The 25,088-nt window shown below is 45.9% G+C and overlaps 1 protein-coding gene across 1 annotated transcript in view; it reads left to right on the forward strand.

Moving 5' to 3' along the window:
* Positions 1-1,511: 1,511 nt before the first annotated feature.
* The window catches only part of SMAD9 (SMAD family member 9), an 80,694-nt gene continuing 57,117 nt past the window's right edge, over positions 1,512-25,088 (forward strand). The window contains exon 1 of the mRNA XM_056109794.1: positions 1,512-1,527. The gene's annotated coding sequence lies outside the window, so the exon portion shown is untranslated. The remainder of the gene's footprint in view (positions 1,528-25,088) is intronic.

The following is a 25,088-nucleotide window of genomic DNA, read 5'->3' on the forward strand; positions in this document are numbered from 1 at the left end:
TACAGACAGAAATATAGACACATCATATACACACACTCAAAGAATTTGGAATCAAGTCCTGCCAAGAGCTAAGAGAATTCTGTTCTAAAAAGATTCCCTGCCAGAAACCTGACCCTGCACTGCAGAGGTCACAGTTCCTTGCCCTGCATCAACTAGGTGTCGCCCACATTGCAGAAGGCACAGCAGAGAAGGCAAAGAGGCTCTATTCTTTTCTTTTTTCTTTTCAAGGGGGCTGTCAGTGTTTACTCCGAGGACCTAAGAGCTTTACTCCACATATCATGCAAACCACGGTTTTTAGGAACCCAAGTATTTCCTGGTGTTTTATACCCACCATAATCTCAAACTTCACACCCAGCCTGGTGTGGAGCTAATTGGGCCTGAGATAGATGATTAGAATTTGAATTTAAGGTTGCACTACTGCTACTGATTAAAGCAAGGTCTTTTACTCAGTCACAGCTGTAGGAGAGAACGCAAACATCGTATCAATCCCGGAAGCACAGTGAAGATACCTTCAAGGCTCTGCATTTGTTTCAGCTTTATCAAGCTCTTTTTTGAGATGTTGGTGCGAGTGGAAGTGAGCGTGAACGGCTTTGTTCTGCTCTCACCTCTGCAGCAAATCCCTAATCTAAGAGCCGCGGCCTCAGGAGGAACCCAAAGCCCTGGCGATGAGGCGGCTTTTCCTACTGCACTCGAGCGGGTCCTAGGAGCGCGCAGTGTCCTCCAAAGGCCGGTTTCCCAGGGGCTCGCCAGCCGCTGGCAAGCAGGTTGCGTTCCTGGCGTTGCTCAGTTCCCCACACTGTTGTATCTCTAGCAGATTAGATAATAGTCTATTATTACACGCGAGGCTGTTAAGCAAATACATATGCTTGAGGGAATCACAGTGCACACAATTACGGGGCTAGCCGTGACCGCCACTCTCCACTGGGACTGATTAGATCTTCTTCTGCCTAATACCGCGCAACCCGGTGGCTGGTGCGCGCCGCCTCCGGGCGTCCAGAACCTCCCGACTCCGAGAGCCAATAAGTCACCGCGAAGCCACAGGCCCCCCTGGGCCCAGGACCCGGAGCGAGGAGGGGCGGCTTCGGCGGGGCCGGCCAGCGCCCGGGCAGGGTCTTGCCCGGGCAGCGACTTCCGTGGGGCGCAGTCTCCGAGCCGCGTCTCCCGGAGACGCCGGTCACCCCGGCTCGCCGGAGGGACCCCCGCCCCGCCCGCCGCCCTCCTCGGAGACCGCCGAGGGCCGCGCGCGGTCGGGATGCGCGGCCGCCGCGGGGCGCCCGGGGTGCAAGTTTCCGCGCACGTGGCCGCGTCCCTCCCCGCGGGCTGGGCGGGCGGGCGAGCCGCGCTGGCTGGCGCCTGTCCAGGCCGGCGCACTAATACGGGCGCGAGCTCGCGGCTCCAGCCTGACTGACGCCGGCCGGGGCCGCCGCCGCCGCCGCCGCCGCCGCTGCAGCCGCTGTCTCGGGCCCCGCCGCCGCCGCCGCCGCTGCAGCGTCCCGGTCCCGCCGTCGCGGCACGCGCAGCCAGGCCGTGAGTGCGCCGGGCTGGGGGGCGGCGGGGAGGGACGGGGGCGCGGGGACGGGGGAGAGGCGCCGCGCGCGAGCGTGTGCGGCCAGGGGCCTCCCGGCGAGCCCCGGGTCCTGGGGCCGCAGCGCGCGGCGGGTGGAGGGACGCGGGGGGCAGCGGGGCACCAGCGCCGCGAGCCCGGGGGCGGCCCGGGCGCCCGCCCCACGCCCCACGCCCGGCACCCGGCGAGGCGCCGCGTCTCCCCGGCGGGGCCCGGGCGTGGACGGGAACGCGCGCCCGCCCGCCCCCGGGCATCCTCGGAGGCGCCGCGAGAGGCGGCGGCCGCGGAACGGACCCGGCGAGCGAGGGACCCTGCGCGGAGCGACGGGGCGGGGTGCGGGGCGGCGAGGGGGCTCGGGCCCGCCCGGCTGGCTCGCTCGTCGCTTTTCGTCGGTTTTGCGGAGGCTCCGGGGCTCCCTTACCTCCGAGGCTCCGGAGCAGCACCCCCAGAGCTAGGAATGCCGTTCTAGCGGCCCGGGGGCCGGCACGGGCCGGCGCGGGGGGCCGGGCTGTTTGTCTTTCGCTCCGCCGGCGCCGCGGGGCCCGCGCGCGGCCGGCGGAGGGGGGCGAGGTGGGCGAGGGCCGCGGAGACTCCCTGACGCCGGCTTTGTGGTCGCGGGGACGCGCGGGCCAAGCCCTCGGATGGGCGGCTGGTCGCTGCCGGCCCTTCCTCCTCCTCCTCCTCCTCCCCCTCCCCGGTGGGCCGCTGGAAATGAGTTCAGAGAGGGCTTCGGGGGGACCGTTCCTGGACTAGGACTGGTGGTCCTGAGAAGTGACCTGCCAACGATGAGGTCCAGTTTGGGCACGAAAGCTGCGTGTCCATGATTTCCCCCTTCCTCTCTCTCTCCTCTCCCTCTCTCCCTCCCCCCCCCCCCCCCCAGTAATTCACATTCGGGGACACGCCCACTGGACAGTGCGAGTTGCTTTTCCCCCTGCACCCAGTTTGCCAGGACCATTCATTTCGCTGGCTTGCCAGATTTCCCAGGCGATCTTTCCAAAGCAAGCGTGCTTTTGGTAGGAACGAGAAAGGAAAAGTCGCAGGTCACAAGGCGTCTGATGCTTTCTCCTTAGTCACAAAGGAAGGAGCTGCGGACCGTTGGAGACATCCTCGGGGTGAGCGAAAGCTTGGCTCTCGGGCATCTCTTCCGTCTTGGGATTCCTGTCGGTGTGAAGGAATGCCATTGGGTGTCTACATTTTCAAAAGAGTGGCCTCTATTTAAAAGGAAATAAAAGTAAACCCCAGACACATTCTCCTAACTGCAAGATAGTTCATCAAGCGAGTGTCCCCGTGTTTGCAGGAAGCCGTGATCGAGATTTTGGACCACTTTCAAGTTTGTGGTTATCCAAGAAGGATACTGCAGATAAGACAATGATGTAATCGCTTATAAATAAGGAGCATTTAGAATATAACGGGATAGAATGTTATATCAGAAAAATTACTGTTTTTCGAGAATAATCTTGAACCTGGATGGCAAGTCAACTGTCTTTTGCTGACAGACTTTGGCATCTTAATCTATTCTGATGCACGCAACTCCCATTTTTATGCTTGACTGACTACCTCAGTCAGGGTTGTTTTATGCTTGAGCTCTGTGGTTGCAAACTATGTTTAAGAGAATGCCAGTGTATTCTGGAACTAAGCAGACTCTTTTCTGGCATGACAGTGTTTACTAAGAATCAAAGATATAAAAAGTGTAAGACCTTTGCAATCCTCCTAACTTTGTTATTCAGTCTTTTAAACTTAGCATTTTTCCTTTCTTATAATCATTTGCCATATTTTCTCAGTTAGCAATCAGAAAATATTCACATATATTGGCTGCTTCTCTGATTGCCCAATACATGAGATGAAAAGAAATTTTGTTTGTTTTTGGGCCACACCCGGCTGGCAGTGCTCAGGAATTACTCCTGGTTCTGTGGTTAGAGATCCCTCCTGGAGGGGTTCAGGGGACCATATGGGACTCTGGGGCTCTAACCCACATTGGCTGTGTGCAGGTCAAGCATCCTACCGCCTGGTCTCTGCCCCTGAGGGTTGTTTTTTAAATATTGTTTTGCTTTTAAATGAAGCATTAACATAGTTATCTATAAGCAATAAGCTAGTGGTGAAATTGTTTATCCTTTTTAATCAGATGATCAGTAAGGGAGAAAACTATTACAAAATTGTGTCATGAAGATTAAAATATTTTGTTTTAACTCTGATTAATGACAGTACCATTTCCTTTGCCAAATTGTAGACACAATGCTTAATAAGAGCTCAGTGTAGTACTAGGCCACTAATCAGCTTATATCTGACATTACCTCTATAATAACTAAAGCAGCAGCTTCATCATATTCTGCTTTAATATGTCAGAAATAATAAATTTCATCATTACAGATAGCACTGTAGCACTGTCCTCGTAGCTTGTCGGGCTCTCCGAGAGGAGCGGAGGAATCGAACCCGGATTGGCCACATGCGAGGCCAACGCCTTACCCGCTCTGCTATACCATATCCACTACATGTAACAGCACATTTTTTTTCTTTTTTGGGTTACACCTGGCGATGCACAGGGGTTACTCCTGGCTCATGCACTCAGGAATTACTCCTGGCAGTGCTCAGGGGACCATATGGGATGCTGGGAATCGAACCCGGGTCAACTGCGTGCAAGGCAAACACCCTACCCACTGTGCTATCGCTCCAGCCCCTATAACAGCGCATGTTACAGAAATATTTTGATTTAAGGTAAGGGAAATGTTATGGCAAATAGATTTTTTTTTTAATTTTCCAGGCTTACTAACAGTACATTTTAGGATTCTAATGGAATAGTCCAAAGTAGGAATGAGATAATAAGATGTCGCACGGCCGAAAATGTGGCCGCTCGCTTCGGGGAGCTGGGTTTTATAGTCTCTGAGTCTTGGCCAGCTACTGAATGTAACCTGCCCACACAGCAGAGTCTAGCAAACTCCCCGTGGCGTACCCAATATGCCAAATACCAGTAACAATGATGGGTCTCATTCTCCTAACTCTGAAAGAGCCTCGAATATGGCACTTTTTAAAAAAAATCTCAGGGCTAGGATGAAGAAGACGTTACTGGGGCCTGCTCGAGGCAATCCACGAATAACAGGATGGTCGTGATCGTGATCGTGAATGGAATAGTCAGGTTTTAGGTTTATTATGTCCAACATTTAGAGAGAAATTCAGAAACAGGAAACTATCCAGAATAAAAGAGCAAAATACAGCAGAGTGTTGGAAACATGAATACTTTAAAATTGTTGTAATTCTATGACTGTTGGATTTATATTTCCTTGGTTCCCATTGCTACCGATTTTAAAAATTATTCCAAGGAAAAAAGCAGGGGATAGGGAAAAAAATAATAAAAAACTAAGACAAAGTGCTGGAAAGTCATAAGTAATAACATTCTGCACACTTCGTTGATTTATTACCCCTCTTAACCTAGAAATGGTTAAGCCATGTCTTGAGAATGGCCATGTCATGTGGAAGGACATAACAATAAATAAATAAATAAATAAATAAATATCTCTTAGCACAGCGGGTAGGGAGTTTGCCTTGCACGCAGCTGATCCGGGGTCAATTCCTTTGTCCCTACAGAGAGCCGGGCAGACTACCAAGAGCATCCTGCCCGAGCAGCAGAGCTTGGGGCGTATTCGATATGCCAAAAAGAGTAACAACAAGTCTCACATTGGAGACGTTACTGGTGTCCGCTTGAGCAAATCGATGAACAATGGGAGGACAGTGCTGCAGTGCTATTAGTAATCTCTTAAAGTAAACATTTCTATAAATGATGTCTGAAAGAAGCGAGTGGTGGAGGAAGTTGTTAAGAGTCTGTGGTGTTTGCTTACATCAGAATCCATCTCCACAGAAGCTGGACTTCCCTCTTGCACCTGACACATCCACGCCGGTGTCAGCCTTCAGCTCACCTAAGTCGTTCTGCCAGGCTTTTCTTTCTCCTTCCATATCGTCTGCTGCAATTAAAATGCTAAAAATCAGTTCCTACAGTTATCATGGCTTTTCTTTCTCTGCACCTTTCCTCATGCTAAGTCCTCACTGCCTTCGACTCCTCACCAACATCTCACCAGTTTCTCACATGTACCAAAACTTTCCAATCTTGACACTTCTTTCAGTAAGTTACTCCTGGTCTCATTTATTTCTTCTCAGACACTCTTTTTTGAGATCTCGGAAGGAAGAGGCCATGCCTTATCTAACATTTCGCTCTCTTCATGCCTACCACTTAGTGCTGAATTAATAAATATGAAATAACATATTCCACTCAACCCATGGTCTTCTTTGAAATACATTCTGCAACAAAGTTCCTCCCCCACCCTCTACAGTAGATCTCAGAGATCTATCTTTCAAACTGATTTTGAGCTTGAACTGAGGACCTGTTAAGTTTTAAGGATTGTAGTGAACAAGCTCTGAAACCGGGCTACCCAGCTGAACCTCCTTCTGAATGTTGTGGCTGAGCACTACAGTCAAGAAAACTTATCTATGATGCTCTCATTGCATTAGTAATTTCCTTTATCAGATTCCCTAAATACACACTGGAGACCATTAAGCCAAATAATAACCAAAAAATCCCAAACCCCCCTTCCACCAAACAGATTTTAATGTGATTGAGTTACTGTGATGAAACTCTAGTGTAATTCCACACGCAAATACTGACCGGATAGTTAAGCCCCATCCCCACCAAGAGCCACATAAAACGTGATGCTGGTTGTATTTACTGCGTAAGCTTCCACCTAAGTTCGCAAAGGAAAAAGCTAGCAGCTATTGAGAAGGGCTTCTCTTTTGGTCAGGGTGAATAGATGAAAAGGGTCTTGCTATCAGTCTTGTCAAGAGAGCATATGTGTGTAGATGCCATTGTGGGTTTATTCTGAAATGGCTTAGGGGCGGTTTGGAAGGCATGGGGTTGTGAGTATATTCTGAGTTCGCAGCAAATGTTGCTAACCCATCCCAGGAGCAGCTGGCATCTAGGAGTTTTGATCGAATGGGCTGTGTACTTCCACACCTTCCACTTTAATCCATGGAATACTTATACGTGGCTCACAGGTTTTCACTTTGCAGATCTTCAATTGCATGCAAGCATATTAAACATAGATTTGTGGAGTTGGAACGAAGTACTGCAGGTAGGGTGCTTGCCTTGCACGTAGCTGACTGGGTTCAAACCCTGGCATCCCATATGGTCCACAGAGTCCTTCTGGAATGATTCCTGAGCGCACTGCCAGTAACGTGCCCTGAGTACTGCTGGGTTTGCCCACTCCCCTAAGAAAACACAGTAAATAAATGAAAAATAACAGATTTGCTTTGGTTAATGTGTGTGGCAGGCACATTGATATATTCTATTTTTATAAAATGTGTCCTGACTGTTAAGGTCAGAAATAGACCTGGAACTGTAGGGCAGTTTATGGGAGGCCTTGATTGAGTGTTTTTCTGAGTACTTGAGGTGTGGAATTTTTGAGCATGTTTGCAGATTTTTTAAAAAATAGGGAGCTCCCTAGTGGTGCTTGGGACTACACATAGGGGCTGAGACCCATCAAAGCTACAGTCGGTAGTGTTAGGAGGGAGGATTAAAGTGCAGGGGTTCAAACACAGAGGCTCACACATGTAAGACTTGCATTGAGCTGCTTCCTGTCCAGAAGTTTGCAGGGTTTTTTTTGTTTTGTTTTGTTTTTTTTACGTGCAGCAAGGCTGTTTTTATTGAACAGAATTTACTTAGTAAGACTTGAGGGGAGAGAAAGAGAAGAGCGTGTTCGGGAGAGATCATGGGCTTTTCCAGTGTGGTAAAAGCAAGCAAGCAAGTAAAGATAGGTGTCCAAGGGAAAAGACAAGGCCAAGAGGGAAGCCAAATTTGCAGATTTTTCAAGGAGAATTTGGCATATGACAGGGTTCAACTGAAATTCCGGGAGCAGCTTTCTGAATTCTTGCATCTAAATTTAATTGACTTGGGGATACACATTTCAGAAAATAACTCAGGAAAGGATTCACGGGATTCAGCAGCATTTTAGTTCAATTATTCACACTTAGTTACGAATCCACTAATTCATCTTTCTTTTTCCTTTACTGAAATCACTGATGAGAACATTGGACTTTGGCCAGAGGTGGGGTGGGGTGGGGTGGTGGTGGCAGGGGGTGGGGAAAGCAGTGGTAATTTTAAAATCTGGGCAATGGTTGTAAGGATTCCTGGCTGCTGAATTGGACAGGGGGCTGTGGTGAAAAGTTGGTGCCAAAGGTAGACCGCCTATCTGGGCTAGTGTAGCAGATATGGAAGCTACCTAGATTAAAGTTGGTCTTAGTGTACTGGCCTGGGACTAGATCAGGACTTTTTTATAAAGTAGAACTGGCAGTGATTAATGCATTAGTGAGATTATTTTAATGAGTGCCTATTGGAAGCCAGGACTGGTAATGAAAGTGGGAGATGAGAAAATGTGTTAAACTGAGAAGGTTTTACATCTTGTGGTTTTTTTGAACTTGTTAATGTGTTTAAAATGAGATATTACTGGGAAATGTGTCAGGAGGTGATTTTGTCATTGTGCAAATGTAATGGAGCATACTTACACAAAACTGATTGGTAGAGCTTACTCATTGCACACCAAGGCAGTAGAGACCATCATATACGGAGAGGTCTTGCACTGACCGTGATGTCGGGATGTGGACCAGAACTTTAGCGGGCTTGTCCTGCTTCCTACTAGTAGTGGAATTTCATTTGGAAGAACCAAAGTTGGATCTGGAGTTGGGCTGGAGCGATAGCACAGCGGGTAGGGCGTTCGCCTTACAAGCGGCCAACATGGCCGACCCGAGTTCGATTCCTCCGCCCCTCTCGGAGAGCCCGGCAAGCTACCGAGAGTATTCGATATGCCAGACACAGTAACAACAAAGTCTCCAATGGAGACGTTACTGGGCCCGCTCAAGCAAATCGACGATCAACGGGAGGACCTTTACCTTTACCTTTACCTAAAGTTGGATCAGAGGCTGTCAAAGACAAATCTTTGTGGACATAAATGCTTCCCTTAGGTCTGATTGGCTAATTATGTGTTTCTACAAAGTGATCATTAGGTGTTGACTGTGCATGAAAATAATGGCAAGATAGTGTCTAGGTGCTATTTCAAAGGAGCCTTGCTGTGAATTGTAGATATGCATTTAATTTCTTCCAAAATATTTTATTGCTTATATTTTGGAGTTTCAAAATATGATTTTCTGATACAATAATTGTTTTAGAAAGTAGGGCTTATACATTTGGGGGTTTATACATGTTGTCTTTTACTGTATGCTTGTTATATGGGTGCTACCAGTGTGGGCCCTTAGAACCACAAAACAAAATAAAATTCCATATGGAAATAAAATCCTGCTTGTCAGGATTTTATAGCCTGGTTAGAAGGAAGGGGAAGGGGTCAGGAAGGCAAGTCTCTAAATGCTTCCCCAAGAGTAAGTTTTCTTACAAAAAAAAAATCTTGTGATCTAATTCGAATTACTTCTCTGTATTTTTTCTGGTCAGATTCTGTTTTCATTGTTTATAAATTCGAGTCAGTCCTGACAAGGCTAACTAGAATGGTAGCATTTGGGGTTTGTGGCTATAAATAGAGGCAGAGGCTTAGGGAGAATAGTCTTGCAGCAAGTCATTCTGAGAACTTTAGTATACTGAAGATACTGGGAGGCCTGAATCTTGCATTCTGTGTCCGTCTCTGACGATGAGGTTACTAAGATGTCCACTTATTACCTACCGGCTCAAGCGTGGGTTTACTCGGTTTTCTTACAGGAAGATGCCCCTAACTTTTCAGCAGCAGTTATAATAATGTTTCTAGCACCTGTCTGATCATACTCTGTTTATTTTCTTTTTATTTTATTTCTGGAATTGAGCTGGGACCACATACATGGAAAATATGTGCTTTAACACCGAATTATTCCCCTGGCCAGTGATACTATGTTTATGTTTCTGCCTTTCCCTCTATTCTTAAAATTACTGTTTTTTTTTAAATGGAATCACCTGTGAGATACACAGTTACAAAGTTGTTCATGTTTGGGTTTAAGTCATACAGTGTTCCAAAAGGCATCCCTTAACCAGTGTATGTTTCCCACCACCAATGCCTCCAGTTTCCCTCCAAGGCCGCCCCCGACCCCCCAGCCTGCCTCTATGCCTGCCTTTCCCTCTGATTGTCATCTCATGGAAGGAAACGACCACTTCTATCCTGAAATTTTCAGCACCAAGCTAGTGTTTAGATCATCACTGATACATTTACTTTGTTCCCTCAGCACTTCCTCTCTCTCTCCTAAGATAGGGCGAGGTCTTGGGGGGTCAGTGTTTGGTCACACAGGTGGTGCTGCTCTAGGCTCCGTGTCCCAGGGCTGGGCCAAGGGTTGATTCCTGCGGTGCTGAGGATCTAACCAGGGCAGCCACGTGTACGGCAAGCACCTTAACCCAGTACTCTCTTTCCAGTCCATAGGTGGGGGGGGGGGGGAGGTTTAGGATAAGGATGACAGAAGATTGAAAAATTTGACATCTAGTCTACACATAAAATAGAACCACTAAAATTTAGGTGTGGTGAAAAGAGAAATAACAAAAGATTTGATCCTGAGAAACATATGTAAGGGTGTTTGGAGGAGCTTAAAGAAATGAATGGCATGGTACATAAAATTGCAAGAATTTTCTAAGCTTGGGAGACAGAAGCTGACACACCATCCCTATTGATTCCTGAACATGGATGGAAGGGAAAAAAAATCTGTGTTCCAAATAGCAATCCACAGTCTCACTTATTGATGCTTCTTCTCCATCGATTTATAGTCTTTGCAGCATCTGACTAGGAAACTCAACCACCCACAACACACATCAATAAAACTTTTTAAATTTCCCACACACCACTTTAAAAAGATTTAAAGTATATTTTATAGCCATGTAACACTTCGCAGATAATCAGGCACAGGCTGACATTCTTTGGAATATCACCTAAGTAGATAGATTACTGCACAGTCTAGAGAGAAGGCATTCTGTGATTCTGCCTGGTCATATTAGTTAAGCAGTGGGATATAGGTCAGAAATACACAGATCACATCACATAGAGATTAGTAACCTGATAGGTAGTGTTGTTGATATAGCTGGCTTTCATCTTCTTTCACGTAGTGTCAATTGTGCACATGCCTGCTTGTTTGTTGGGCAGCACAGACCACTGTGGGTCATGGTCTGTGCCTTCTCCTCTATTTACTGGGTTTTGGACCACACCTGATAGTGGTCAGGGCTTACTCCCGGCAGGACTTGGGGGACCATGTGGGTTGTCATGGATGGAACTCAGGTTGACTGCACCTAAGGCATGTATCATACCTGCTGATTATATCTCCGGGCCGCGGTCTGCAGCCTTTATAGGGATCTCAGCATCTCTGGGGAAAACAGAACACACATACAGGGGCTGGAGTCCATCCAGGCCAGTGTGGAGCCGCGCACCAGGTGCTGTGGCTGCCCAGAGGGGTTGTGCGGAGCTGGTTCATGCTGGCATCTGGGGCCTGCAGGGAAGAGTTTTGGGATACCAGCTTCCAGCTCTGTCCTGCACGAGGCTCCAGATGTGGATGCATCAATTTCTTCAGGGCTGCCAGAAGAGGGAAGGACCACTAAGCTGAGAATTGACAGGTTGGGAGAACAGTCAGAAGAACCTGGTTTGGAAGGGATGTTAAACATATCCATCATACTCCCACATGATTCCTTTTAAACATAGGATATATAAATAGTGTCTTTGTTTTTGCTTTTTGTTTTTCTTTTTTGGCCACACCTGGCAGTGTTCAGGGATTACTCCTGGCTCTGTGCTCAGGGATCACTCCTGGCGGGGCTCAGGGGACCATATGGGATGCCCGAGATAGGACCTGGGTCTGCTGCGTGCACAGTCTAGAAGGAAGGAATTCTGTGATTCTGATCATATTAGTTAAGCAGTGGGATGTAGCCTTACCCACTATACTATCACTCTGGTCCCCCATAAAAGCAATTTTACTACAGCTGTGGGCGCAAAGCATTGGAAAGCACAACTTGGGCACTTGATGCCCCAACCCTTAGAAACTGCGCTGCTACATTGAGCGGCAACCTCATCACACATACAAAATCACACAACCATCCTGTTATTCGTCGATTGCCTCGAGCAGGCCCCAGTAACGTCCTAGCCCTGCGATTTTTTTTTTAAAAAGTGCCATATTCAAGGGTCTTTCAGAGTTAGGAGAATGAGACCCTTCATTGTTACTGGTATTTGGCATATTGGGTATGCCACGGGGAGTTTGCCAGACTCTGCCATGTGGGCAGGTTACATTCAGTAGCCTGCCAGGTTGTCCAAAGTAGGAATGAGATGATAAGATGTCGCGAGCTGGGTTTTATAGTCTCTGGGTCTTGGCCTTTGATGGGATTACATGGTGCCAGGGGGCCAGTTGGTGGGTGTGACCCCCGCCTACTGGAATTTGGAGGATCTGGGTGGAGAATGCTCAGCCCCGATCCGAGTAGGCTTGGAGATCTCAGCCCCGGGACCGCATGCCTTTGTTCTTCTGCCGGTACCTTCATGTGTGCGGAGAGTGGTCTCAGCATGGTGGTGGTTGGTTCTGGAGGTCTTTGGCTGCCGGAATCCTGGTCGGGGCGGAGAGGAAAACTCAACCTGCTCCCCTCCAAGGGGCCCCGGCGAGGACAGCCAAGCCTATTATGTTACTTTATATTCCGTAAATGAGTGCCGTCATTCTATATCTGTTCCTCTCTCTGTGACTCATTTCACTTAGCATGATGCTCTCCACGTTCATCCATTTATATGTGTGTGTCTATGTGTCTGTGTGTCTGTGTGTCTGTGCCTGTGCCTGTGTAAGTCTATGTCTGTGTCTGTGTGTATATCTGAGCGTGTGTCTGTGTTGTGTGTCTCCCTATCTGCGTGTGTGACTGTGACTATGCATGTCTGTGTGTGTGTGAGTGTGTGTGTATGGCTGTGACTGTGACTGGGCATGTCTCTGTGTCTGTGTGTGTCTGTGTGTGTATGGCTGTGACTGTGACTAGACGTGTCTCTGTCTCTGTCTCTGTGTGTGTCTGTGTGTATCTGTGTCTATGTATGTTTGTACCTGTGTTTGTCTATGTGTGTCTTTGTGTCTGTCTGTGTGTGTGGCTATGACTGTGACTGTGCAAGTATCCACGCACGTGTGTATGTGTGTGTGTGTGTGTGTGTGGCTGTGACCGTGACAGGGCATGTCTCTGTCTCTGTGTCTGTGTGTGTTTCTGTTGTGTGTCTCTGTGTGTGTCTGTGTGTGTGGCTGTGACTGTGACTGGGCATATCTCTGTCTCTGTTTGTGTGTCTGTGTTGTGTGTCTCTCTGTCTGTGTGTGACTGTGTGTCTGTGCATGCCTGCCTCTGTCTCTGTCTCTGTGTCTGTCTCTGTATCTGTGTCCATGTGTGTGAGGGGCTTCTGTGATTCTTTTGAGAGTTCAGGTGGCGGTGTCCATGCTAACCCAGCAATAGTGCTGACAGGATGCTGCATTTGCAATTCAAGACTTACAACTTTGGGGAGTCATCCCATCAGCATCTCAGCGTTCCACCTTTAGAAGCCAAGGAAGATTGCGTGTATTACTTTTCATTGTCCCTGGGGTCAGTGGCAAGCTGTCTGCAGAGAGCAAGGCTGCAGGGAAGATGCTTGGAGGTGGTCAGACGCCGGGCAGCATCTCTGGAGCAACGAGCGCTCCCTGGGTTTGTGGTGTGCAAATAAAGCCAAGGGGATTGTGGGGCTGGCCCAATGCCCCCAGGTTTTGGATGGACAGAGGGGCTGGGCTCAGCGAGAAACTCCCGGTGCTGGAGCCTCAGAGGGGACAGCAAGGGTCATGGTTTCCTGGGAAGGACGGTTGCAGAGGCAGAGTCGAGTGGAAGGGAGCCTGGTCAGGCAGACTGAGAGAATGTGCAGTGAAAGAGGAAGGTATGCTTCTCCTGTACCTTCTTCCTAGTCTCAACGCACACAGGGCGCCCTGCTCGCCCTGCCCAGTACCCAGAACAAAGGATCCCGTGTTTGTGGAGCTTCTGCTATGGGTGGGTAGGTAAAAGCCTTCTAGTAAATAATGCCCAACACGTGCAACCTACCCCAGTAAAACATTTTCTTCTGAGGCGCCAGATTTGGTTGGCACAACTTCCAAAGATAGAAGAGCAGTTCCATGGCTAATTTCTAATAAGAATCTCTAAATCTCAAAGAAGTTTCACACAGAACTTTATTCGAAGCATCTCAGAACTCTTTAGTCCAACAATGATGGTTTCAAACAGAAGTAGATTGTTTCTCTAGAAAGAAAAACAGTGAAAAGAGTATTGGTGAAATGTAGGACTGTCCTCAAAAACAATTCCCAGGAGGTTGTTTAGGCAACAGATACAGTGCGTGGCACCTCATTTAGGTCCCTTCAAGCAGTCCTCGTGTTCATACAACTCACAAGAACTTCTCACACTTACACAGGGAACTGCCACAGGCTGTTTGCTTTGCCTGCCTCTCGGAGGCCGAGCACTATGGCTGCCCCAAGGGTCAGGGCGGTTCAACCCAGGCAGGCAGTGGGGGGAAGATGGTGATGAACCCTAGATTCTGTGTGTTCTCTGCGTTCTGGCCTCTGGACATGGCCCTTATCCCCTGGAGTGAGTCAGTACTCTTCTCCACCACCAAGAGACCTCATCACACAGTGTCCCTTATAATTGTCCAGGGATCATCCTGGACTTGGAATGAGTTGGGTTTTGTTTATTTGGGGGCCACACCCAGCGCTGCTCAGGGATGACTACTGGTGGGACTTGGGAACAGTGGGTAGTGCCAAGAATATGACTGGGAGATAGGCGGGGGCCTCAGACCGCGGCCTGGTGGGCTCGGAATGACAGGACGTGAGGAGCCTAGTAACAAGTACCCAGGGTATTGAAACGAGGTTCAGGAGAAGATGCTCAGAAGGGGGCCATCTGAACGGGGTCATCTGGGAAGGGACATGGCTGAGAAATACATGGCCAGGCCCATCCACGGGATTTGGTGACCTATAGGCTGTAGGATTGAGGAAGAGGAGGAACAGAATTAGGAAGGAACGGAGTTGCCAGGGTTTTGCTCTGAGACAGGGTGGTTCCATGGTTACTCCCTCGGGCAAAGGGGACTGAGCAACAGAGAGAAGTGACCACCACTTTCTGCACCACCCAGCACTCCTTTGCTTTGCCTCGGTGGGAGAGGCTCAGCAGGCTGGAGGGATGCTTTGCATGCGGGAGTCCCAGGCCTGCCTCCCAGTGCCTAATTCACCCACAAGCACTGCTGGGAATAGCCTCAAGACCAAAACAAACAGAAGAACAAAGGGGAAAAGGAACAGATTCTATTTTTAAAAAATTAATAAGCTCTTTTCCAGGGCAGTTTTAGGGTCACAGCACAATCCAGCAGAAGGTTCCGAGAGACCCATCTATCTCTGTCTGCACACTGGCATCGCTCTCTGCACTCACTCTGGACGCCCTCATCCGGGGTTCGCCTGGGACGGCTGCAAAAGTCACGCTGACAGACCGACTGTCAGTTGCCTTGCACAATTAGCAGGAGGATCCGCTCAGTGGTGTAGGCGCCACGGGCTTGGAGAAATGTCTTGACATGTCTCACCACTGTGGGCTCATCCAGAGGATGAGTCCTCCGTGCTCCCCACCCAGCATCCCCAATCCCCACTGCCTGGCAGAGAGGCTCACTCCGTTTCTGCACTGGAACCTCTTGTGTTTAATGACTTAGAAGCCAGGAGTGATCAGATTTTAATTGTTTTGTTTTTGACCAGCGGGGACCTTTCACCAAGGAAAGATCTTTCGGTTCCGTTGAATGGGTGGGGAGGCTGTGGTGGGCAGTGGTGTCCGCAGAGTCTGGTGCGTGCCCGGCCCTTGTGCTCTGGCACCACCCAGCACTCCTTTGCTATGCCTGAGGCTCTCCACCACCTGCAGAGTTCTTAGCAAAGCACCTTAGCAAACTGCGCAGTAAGCAGGCCCACGCTCAGAGGAGGGACGCTTAGTTCCCAAAAGTGGTGACCTCACACTCTTGTGCTTTTTGAGACCTAATGTCTATTATTTATTTTTTAAATTTTTTTGGCTTTTTTGTTTTGGCTGGTTTCCTCAAGGCCAGGCTGCCAGCTTTGATTTCGACTCACCTTCTTTAACCCTACAGAAGCATCCTCTTTCCACTCTGGGTTTGCTATTAAAATTTCCTGTAGGCTTGAAAATCAGAGAAGCATGTTTGTTTAAACTGAGTTAAAAAAAATAGTTGTAACTAGGTACTGCATGATTATTTCTGGGCAGACTGGGTAACATCTGTTTAGGGTGGTATCCCTCTTTTTGGCATATTGTTTGTTCTCAGTCATGTTTTGTACAGACAAAATTGCTGGATGATAGTTTTCTGTACTTCTTTCCATTAAGATTCCATTTGTCTTCTGCCTGTTGCTCTTTCTGATCCTGGAATTCTATAACAGTGGATGTCATGGACTCACAAATTTCTGTCCATTGACTTCTGAATAAACAATGACAGCTAATGCTGATTAAGAAGGAAAAGATGCCATCATCTTAATTCCTAGTGAGATGCTACTTATATTGATATAGTTTATGCTATTTTGAAAAAAAAAAACGCATACAAGGCAAGCACCCTAATCACAGTACTACTTACTTCTCCAGCCCTCTGAGGATTTTTCCGCCCTTCTTTTTATAGCTTGACACTTTTTACTTTTACAGTGAGACGTGCAAAATAAATAAGCAGAAGTCTAACTACTTGTTAATAGCAAAAGGCCGTGTCTTTTTATGGGTGCTGGGGACCTCCAGGGCTACAACCAGAGAGGCTCTGGCAGTCACGTGTTTCGAGGTATCAAACTTGGGTCAGCTACATGCTGTGCATGTGCCCTAACGACTGTCTATATCCTGGTGCCCACAGATTGTATCTTTATGTTAGTTTACAGTTTTTATATGGCTTTTGCACATATTCTTTTATTATGAAAAGAATGGGGCTGGAGCGATAGCACAGCGGTAGGGCATTTGCCTTACAAGCGGCCAACATGGCCGACCCAAGTTCGATTCCTCCGCCCCTCTCGGAGAGCCCGGCAAGCTACTGAGAGTATCTCGCCCTCACGGCAAAGCCTGGCAAGCTCCCCGTGACTCATTCGATATGCCAAACACAGTAACAATTGTCACAATGGAGACGTTACTGGGCCCGCTTGAGCAAATCGATGAACAACGGGAGGACCGTGACTGTGATGAAAAGAATATAACCCATGTACACTGTCAGGTTGATTATTGTTTTTGTTTACAGAGGAAACAGAATCCACTGGTTACTTGAAGGCCACAATTAATCAAGGAGTTAACATTCAGACTTGAGTCTTCTTCCTCTAAGTTCTCTGTTCTATCCCTTACATCATGTTGCTGATTGTTCTTGGAAGAACTAACTATATTGTCCAAGATCCCTTCAAACTTGAAGACTGAAATGTCACACACTTGCGGATGGCATATAGTATTGTCAAGCATAGGCTAGCAAGATAAGGTTTGCAGATCAGGATGTGAGAAACATACACCATGGTCTTCCCCAGTTAGCCTCTTTTAAAACAGGGTTATGAGCTTCTTATCCTTAAGATAATCAGGGCTATTCTTTTTTTTTAATTAGTGAAGTGAAACACCATGAGGTACAAGTTGTAGACTTACAAACTTTCATGCTTGGCTTTCAGTTATACAGTGATCGAGTACCCATTCCTCCACCAATGCCCATTCTCCACCATCAATGATCCCAGTCACCCTCCCCCCCCCCACGCCATTCCTCCCCACCCCACCCCACCTTTGTGACAGGGCATTCCCTTTTGCTTTCTCTTTCCTTTAGGGTGTTGTGGTTTGCAACAGAGGTATTGAGTGGCCATCGTGCTTGGTCTACAGTCTACTTTCAGCACGCATCTTGCATCCTAAGCGAATTCTCCAAACATTCTTCACTTGGTGTTCCTTTCTCTATCTGAGCTTCCTTTCCACCCCCCCACCCCCAACATGTGCTGCCGGCTTCCAAGCCGTGGAGCAGACCTCCTGGTACTTATCTCAACTATTCTTGGGTGTTCATTTCCCATTCTGTTACCTTATATTCCCCAGATGAGTGCAGTCTTCGTATGTCTGTCCCTCTCTTTCTGGCTCATTTCACTTAGCATAATACTTTCCATGCAGAACCACTTGTATGTAAATTTCATGACTTTATCTTTTCTAACAGCTGCATAGTATTCCATTGTGTAGATGTACCAAAGTTTCTTTAACCAGTTATCTGTTCTCGGGCACTCAAGTTTTTTCCAAATTTTGGCTATTGTGAACAGTGCAGCAATGAACAAGTGCAGATGTCATTTCGACTATACTTTTTTGCCTCTCAAGGATATATTCCTTGGAGTGGTATTGCTGGGTCAAATGGGAGCTTAATTTCTAACTTTTTGAGACACGTCCATACTGTTTTCCAAAAGGGCTGGCTGAACCAGTCAGCATTCCCACCAGTAGTGAAGGAGAGTCCCTTTTTCCCCCGTGCCAACACTGGTTGCTTTTGTTCTTTTGGATGTGGGCCATTCTCTGTGGTGTGAGATGATATCTCATTGTTGTTTTGATCTGCATCTCCCTGATGATTAGTGATGTAGAGCATTTTCTCATGTGCCTTTTTGCCATTCGGATTTCTTCTTTGAGAAAGTGTCTGTTCATTTTGTCACCCCATTTTTTGATGGAGTTGGATGTTTTCTTCTTGTGGAGGTCAACCAGTGCTTTGTATATCCTTGATGTCAACCCCTTGTTGAATGTGTATTGGGTGAATATCCTTTCCCATTCTGTAGACTGTCTTTGTATTTTGGTAACTGTTTCTTTTGAGGTGCAGAAGCTTCTTAGTTTAAGATAGTCTCATTTGTCTATCCCTGTTTTCACTTGCTTGGACAGAGGTGTGATATCTTTGAAGATACGGTTACCTTCAGTGTCATGGAGGGTTTTGTCAACCTTGTCTTTAATGTACCTTATGGATTCCGGTCTGATGTTGAGGTCTTTGATCCATTTTATCTTACTTTTGTATGTGGTGTTAGGTAGAGATCTGAGCCCATTTTTTTGCATGCAGCTGTCCAGTTTTGCCAGCACAAGTTGTTAAAGAGGCTTTCCTTGCTCCACTTCACATTTCTTGCTCCCTTATCAAAGATTAGCTGATCATATATCTTGGGGGGGGGGGTGTCAGTATATTCGACCCTATTCCATTGGTCTGCAGCTCTGCCTTTGTTCCAGTACCATGCTGTTTTAAATGATTACCTCTTTGTAATAGAGTTTGAGGTTCGGGAGGTTGATTCCTCTCATTTTATTTTCCCCAAGAATTGCTTTAGCTATTTGTGGGAGCTTATTATTCCATATGGGCTGGAGTGATAGCACAGCAGTAGGGCGTTTGCCTTGCACGCAGCCAACATGGCCAACCCGAGTTCGATTCCTCCGCCTCTCTCGGAGAGCCCGGCAAGCTACCGAGAGTATCTCGCCCGCACAGCAGAGCCTGGCAAGCTACCCGTGATGTATTCGATATGCCAAACACAGTAACAACAAAGTCTCCAATGGAGACGTTACTAGGCCCGCTCGAGCAAATCGATGAACAATGGGAGGACCGTGATTATTCCATATGAATTTCAGGAGTGTTTGCTCCATTTCTTTGAAGAATGTCATGGGTATCCTTATAGGAATAGCATTGAATTTGTACAATGCTTTGGGGAGTTTGTCATTTTAACAATGTTAATTCTCCTTGTCCATGCGCAGGGGATATTGTTCCATTTCCTTGTGTCCTCTTTTAGTTTCTGAAGTAGCGTTTTGTAGTTTTCTTTGTACAGGTCTTTTACGTCCTTAGTTAAGTTGATTCCTAGGTACTTGATTTTCTGAAGCATGATTGTGAATAGGATTTTTTTTGTGTGTGTCACTTTTTTCTCTCTCATTATTTGCGTATAGGATAGCCATGGACTTTTGGGTATTGATTTTATAGCCTGCAACTTTACTATACAAGTCTATTGTTTCTAGGAGTTTCTTCGTAGAGATTTTAGGGTTCTCTAAGTATAGTATCATATTGTCTGAGAATAGTGAGAGCTTGATTTCTTCCTTTCCTACCTGAATGCCTTTGATATCTTTTTCTTGCTTAGCTGCTATTGCAGGTACTTCCAGTACTTGAACAGCAGAGGATAGTGGGCATCCTTGTCTCACCCAATCAGATCTATTCTTAATATTCAGAATGCTCCATGGTAAAAATTATAGGATTCTAAGTCTACCTTAACAGTAAGCCAAGAATGTTCTTGAGGTTTTGTCTTCCCTGCTCTGATACTTATCCAACTTCTCTTTCCATGCATTTGACATGAATACAATTCCAAACAGGCATTAGAATAAAAATTGTGTATCCCAAGCAAGCAACAACAAAATGGTGCATCTATTTTGTGCTTTTTGTTTTGTTTTGTTTTGGAGCCACACCTGGCAGTGTACATGGCTTACATGGCTTACTTCTGACTTTGTGCTCAGGAATAACTCCTGTCAGGGCTCTGGGGAATTATATGTGATGCCCAGGATAGAGCTCAGATTGGCTGCATGCAAGTACCCTTTCTGCTCATCTATTTGTCTAACTTCTGTATTTCAAAAAATGATTCTTAATCTCCTGAAATTCAGTGATAGTCAGCATTACTGGTTTGACTGAGCAAAATCAAACTATGACTGTCACAGAGAACTGTATCTCAAGAATTTTAGTGAACAGGGGCTCAGAGTGAGAGCACAGCAGGTAGGGTGTTTGCTTTGCATGTGACCAACCTGGGTTTGGTCCCCAGAATCCCATGTGGTCCTCACAGCACCACCAGGAGTAATTCCTGAGTTCACGCCAGGAGTAACCCCTGAATATCGCCCAGTGTGACCCCCAAAAAGTGAAAAGAAAATTCAGTGACCATAAATCAAGATTTTTCCAATGACATATTAATTATAGATTACAGTGACTCCTCTCTCCCCCCCGCCCCCGCACATAACATGTCGTACAAGGCAGGCTTCTATCACCAAGTATTGGTTTTGGGCTAAGTATGTAACTTTTAACCCAGGTTATTGTAGTCTGTGAAATTCAGTTTAACATAAAAAGAGTTCAAACTGTTGTTGAAGGAGGTCTGGATTTTCATTTTGTTTTGGTTCCACACCAGCAGTGCTCCGGTCCAGTAGATCAATCCCAAGTCAAGATTCTTTGTGTACTGATGCAGTGTGAATAGGTAAAGGTAAAAGGTAAAGGCCCTCCTGTTGATCGTCGATTTGCTCGAGCGGGCCCAGTAACGTCTCCATTGGAGACTTTGTTGTTACTGTGTTTGGCATATCGAATACTCTCGGTAGCTTGCCGGGCTCTCCGAGAGGGGCGGAGGAATCGAACTCGGGTTGGCCATGTTGGCCGCTTGTAAGGCGAATGCCCTACCGCTGTGCTATCACTCCAGTGTGAATGTTTTGATAAATTCGTGGACTTTTAATCAAACCAAACTTAAGCCATCCGTATTTCATTTCCTCTCTCCCACAGTATATCCAAATCCTAGAGTAATCATAAAAATGATATTTTATCCAAATCCTAGAGTAATCATAAAAATGATATTTTAGGGGCTAGAGAGATGGTAAGGCAGATAAGGCACTTGCCTCTCATGCAGTTGATCAGAGTTTGAGCCCCTGAACCCCATAGGGCTCCCCCAGGCATCTCTAGGAATGATCCCTGAGCACAGAGCCAGTAGTAAGCCCTGAGCGCTGCTGAATGTGGTCCTGAAATTATTTCTTTAAATGATATTTTAAAGAGCTGGGGAAATAGGGTAAAGGCCTGGAGAAATGTGCGGTATGTATGAGTCCCCGAGTTTCATCCCTGTCACATGGGGTGTGACCCTGGTGGCTCTCCTCACCATTAGGTCCAACCAGCACTTCCGTTGCTGGCCTGATCAATGGAGCCGTCATGGCTGAGCAGATATCACAGAGAATCCCCAGAGGCCCTGCAGTACTTCTTGTGAGCACCCCCTCTCAAATATACTGTAAAACTCATTTAAAATGATCTTATAAATTGTGCCTTTTCAAGTAAATTTGTTTAACCGAAGACTTTTTTCATGTAGTTGATTGAATTTGAATTCTATTCTAGGGAGCATCATGAAGTCAGTTTTTATGAAAGAATGAATGTGAAATTGTGTGTGCCTTCAGTGGGCTGAAGTTTACATATCAGATATTTTCATGAGTGAGAAGAAATTTTTTTTTTACCAAATGCTTGTGGTTGATGAATCTATGAATGTTTGTTGAATTTATTTGTTGGCTGAGAAGGTTGAAGAAATCTTATTGTTTGCATTATCTGAATAACTTACTACCAGAAAAATGTCTCAATAATATTATTAATGGCACATACAATTGCTATTATTGATTCTAACAAATAGATCCCATTTTCAAAATTATCTCTAGAGATTATTCCATACTTTCCTTTTTTCAGAGTGAAAAGCACGTTACTTTTAAAATAGCGCCTCTTTCCTCACCCCAAATTGCCATGGTCAGAGAAAATTGATATGTTTACATGAGTGGGCATTACGTGAAAGGAAGGATCTAAAAGCTGAAAGGTGGGCAGCAAGCCAGGGACAGCACAGATCTATGGCCAGCCCTCGTGAATGTGGTTGTTGAAAGGAGATTAAATTTATATAATTGGAACCGGGAGGTATGGGTAGATTTCCCAGAATTTTATGTTCGTTATCTGGGGGTTCTTTCAAGGCTTGTTTGTACCTGTAGTCCATTGTTTTCCATATGAATGTGATATTAATTTTTTGGAAGAAAAAACTCTCTTATTTTGTCAGGAGTCTTTGTTCTGTAAAGTCTCCAAGATTGTGATGAAGCAGATTACTATAAACTTTGGACTAGAGAGCACTGTAGCACTGTCCTCCCGTTGTTCATTGACTTGCTCGAGCGGGCACCAGTAACGTCTCCATTGTGAGACTTGTTACTGTTTTTGGAGTATCAAATATGCCATGGGGAGCTTGCCAGGCTCTGCCATGTGGACGAGATACTCTAAGCATCCATAAAATGTACTTTTTAGCCACTTTTAAGTGTATAATTGTGTGGCATGAAGTACATTCATGTTGTTATGTCATAACTTGTATCTGACCTCTCCATAATTTTTCATCCTTGCTAACTGTAACTGTACTTACTAAATAAAAACTCTCCATTCCAGATCACTTCTACTTTGCTTTCTGTCTCTGTGAATCAGCTGTTTCCAGTTACCTCCTGTAAGAGTAAATGAAATTTGCCTCTGGTGTCTTCAATTTATATCCATGTTGTCTACTAGGTGCAAAAGTCTCCTTCCTTTTTTAAAAATGCTTCATTTTAAGTATATTCCACATTTTCTTTATCATCCATCTGTAGATAAACTAGTAGGTTGTATCTGCCTTTCACTATCTTAGATTATGGTGCTATGAACACTTATATGCAAATATATGAATACCTGATTTCATTTCCTTTATAAATATACACAATTACTGAGTCATATGGTAATTCTACATTTCTTTTGAGAGCTGGATGAACTGTTTGGTTTTTTGTTTCGCTTTGTTTTGGGGTCATGCCTGGCAGTGCTCAGGGGTTACTCCTGGCCCTGCGCTCAGGAATTATTTCTGGGGACTTTATGGGATGCCTGGGATTGAACCCAGGTCAGCTGCTTTCAAGGCAAACATCCTACCTGCTGTACTATTGTTCCAGCTCCTGGACGAGCCATTTTCTAAACCAGAGATGCCATTTTACATCCCCACCCACTGTGCACTAAACTTAAAATATTTCTGAATTCATTCTAGCATTGCTTAATTTTTTGTTGTTGTTGACAATAGCCATCTTCAGAGATACGATGTGATTTCTCATTGTGGATTCCCTAATGTCCAATGATCTTGAATATCTTATATACTTACTAGCCATTTCTATATCTTTTCTCTCCCTTTTCTTCCCCTCTTTCTCTTTCTCCCTTCTCCCACCCACCCCAGAACAATGCAAGACTAAGTTGTGCCACTGCTGACCCTGCTTCTGGACTTCTGGGAACTTTTTGTCTTCTTTGGAGGAATATGTGTTCAGGTTCTTGGCTCTTTCTGAAGTGGATTATTTGGGGGGCTATAGGAGTTCTGTATATATTATACACATGTTTATTATCAGATATATGATTTTCTTAGTTACTAAATGAGATTTTAAAAAAGCACCTATGTTCTCCACCTATTTGTGTATATTACTTCATATTTAAGAGTGGATTTTGTGGAATTTCATAACACTGTAATATCAATGAAGAGGATGGGATATTTCCAAAACTATGTTTCTTGGGTCTGGTAGACAGCTCACCGGGATGCATATGCTGCTGCTCTTTTCCCCAAACACTGCCAAGCTTGGTCCCATCCACCATGTCAGGAATGGCCCCTGAGCACTGTGATGTGTATGTCAAACCCTCCCCAAATTAAAATAAAACAAAAAGGTAAAATGATAATTTATTTCTTTGTTTCTAAAACTTATAATCTTGGGTTCTATTAATTTTAAATAAATTATGGTATAATATTAGAGGACATTTAATCAGCATAAGAGTGAGAGCCCAGGGGCCAGGTAGTACAGACAAACACTTGCCTTGCATGGGACCAACCCTGGTTCAATCCCTGGTACCACATATGGTCCCTTGAGCATCACCAGGTCTGTGTATTGTCAGGAGTAATCCCTAAGCACAGTCAGTGTGGTCTCAAATCAAAATCAAACAAACAAAAGAGATAAAGTCAAATGTTATAATATAACATTCAATGACATTTATTCTTCAAATGAAATGAAGAAGGGCCATTTGGCCTTTGTAGTCTTAGAAATTTGGAGCAGTGAAAAAAAACTTAACTGCCATCCTCTAGAGTCAGTTGCCTCCCCAAAACATCCTCATTTCAAAGCCCGCATTTGAGTTAAAAGAGTTGCACAGCAGATAGATCAGAAATCTGACTTTTTTTAAAAAAGCAATGTCAAGTTTTGCTTTAGATGTATTGTGTTACATTTTTAGATATTGCAACCTAGCAATATCTCTACCTAAATATAATTAAAAAAGAAGTTATAAAGGGACTAGGGCCAGGGCTCAAGTAGTAGAGCATGTGCCTAGCACACATGAGGCCCCGAGTTTAATCCTCAGCACCACAAGCACAATAGCACCATTGGATGTATTCCTGGTGGTCCCCAACCTCTGCCGGATATGGCCCCTCATATTAAAGACAAAAAGCACCAGGTCTTTTGTACAGAATCAGGGGAATCACTGTATTCAGGAAGAATAGATCAGAGGAAAGAAAGTAATTCCAAAGAAATGAAAGTTAAGGTCAGGAATCCTCATCCTTTTTGTTCTGAAAATTGGCACTAGATAATTTTTTATTGTGATAGGTTGTCCTCAGAGTGTAATCTTGGTGACACTTTACGGCACCACTGCCTTTGTCCACAAGATGCCAGTGGGATTCACTGTGGCAGCCAAGAATGTCTCCAGATATTACCAGATATTACCAACCAACCTATGGTGGGCAGAAGGGTCCTCTCTTCCCTCGCTGTTTAGGCTGATGTGAGATTGAAGTAAGTTCT

Source organism: Sorex fumeus, unplaced genomic scaffold (assembly GCF_029834395.1).
Source record: "Sorex fumeus unplaced genomic scaffold, SorFum_2.1 ptg000008l, whole genome shotgun sequence".
In the NCBI taxonomy this organism is placed as follows: domain Eukaryota; kingdom Metazoa; phylum Chordata; class Mammalia; order Eulipotyphla; family Soricidae; genus Sorex; species Sorex fumeus.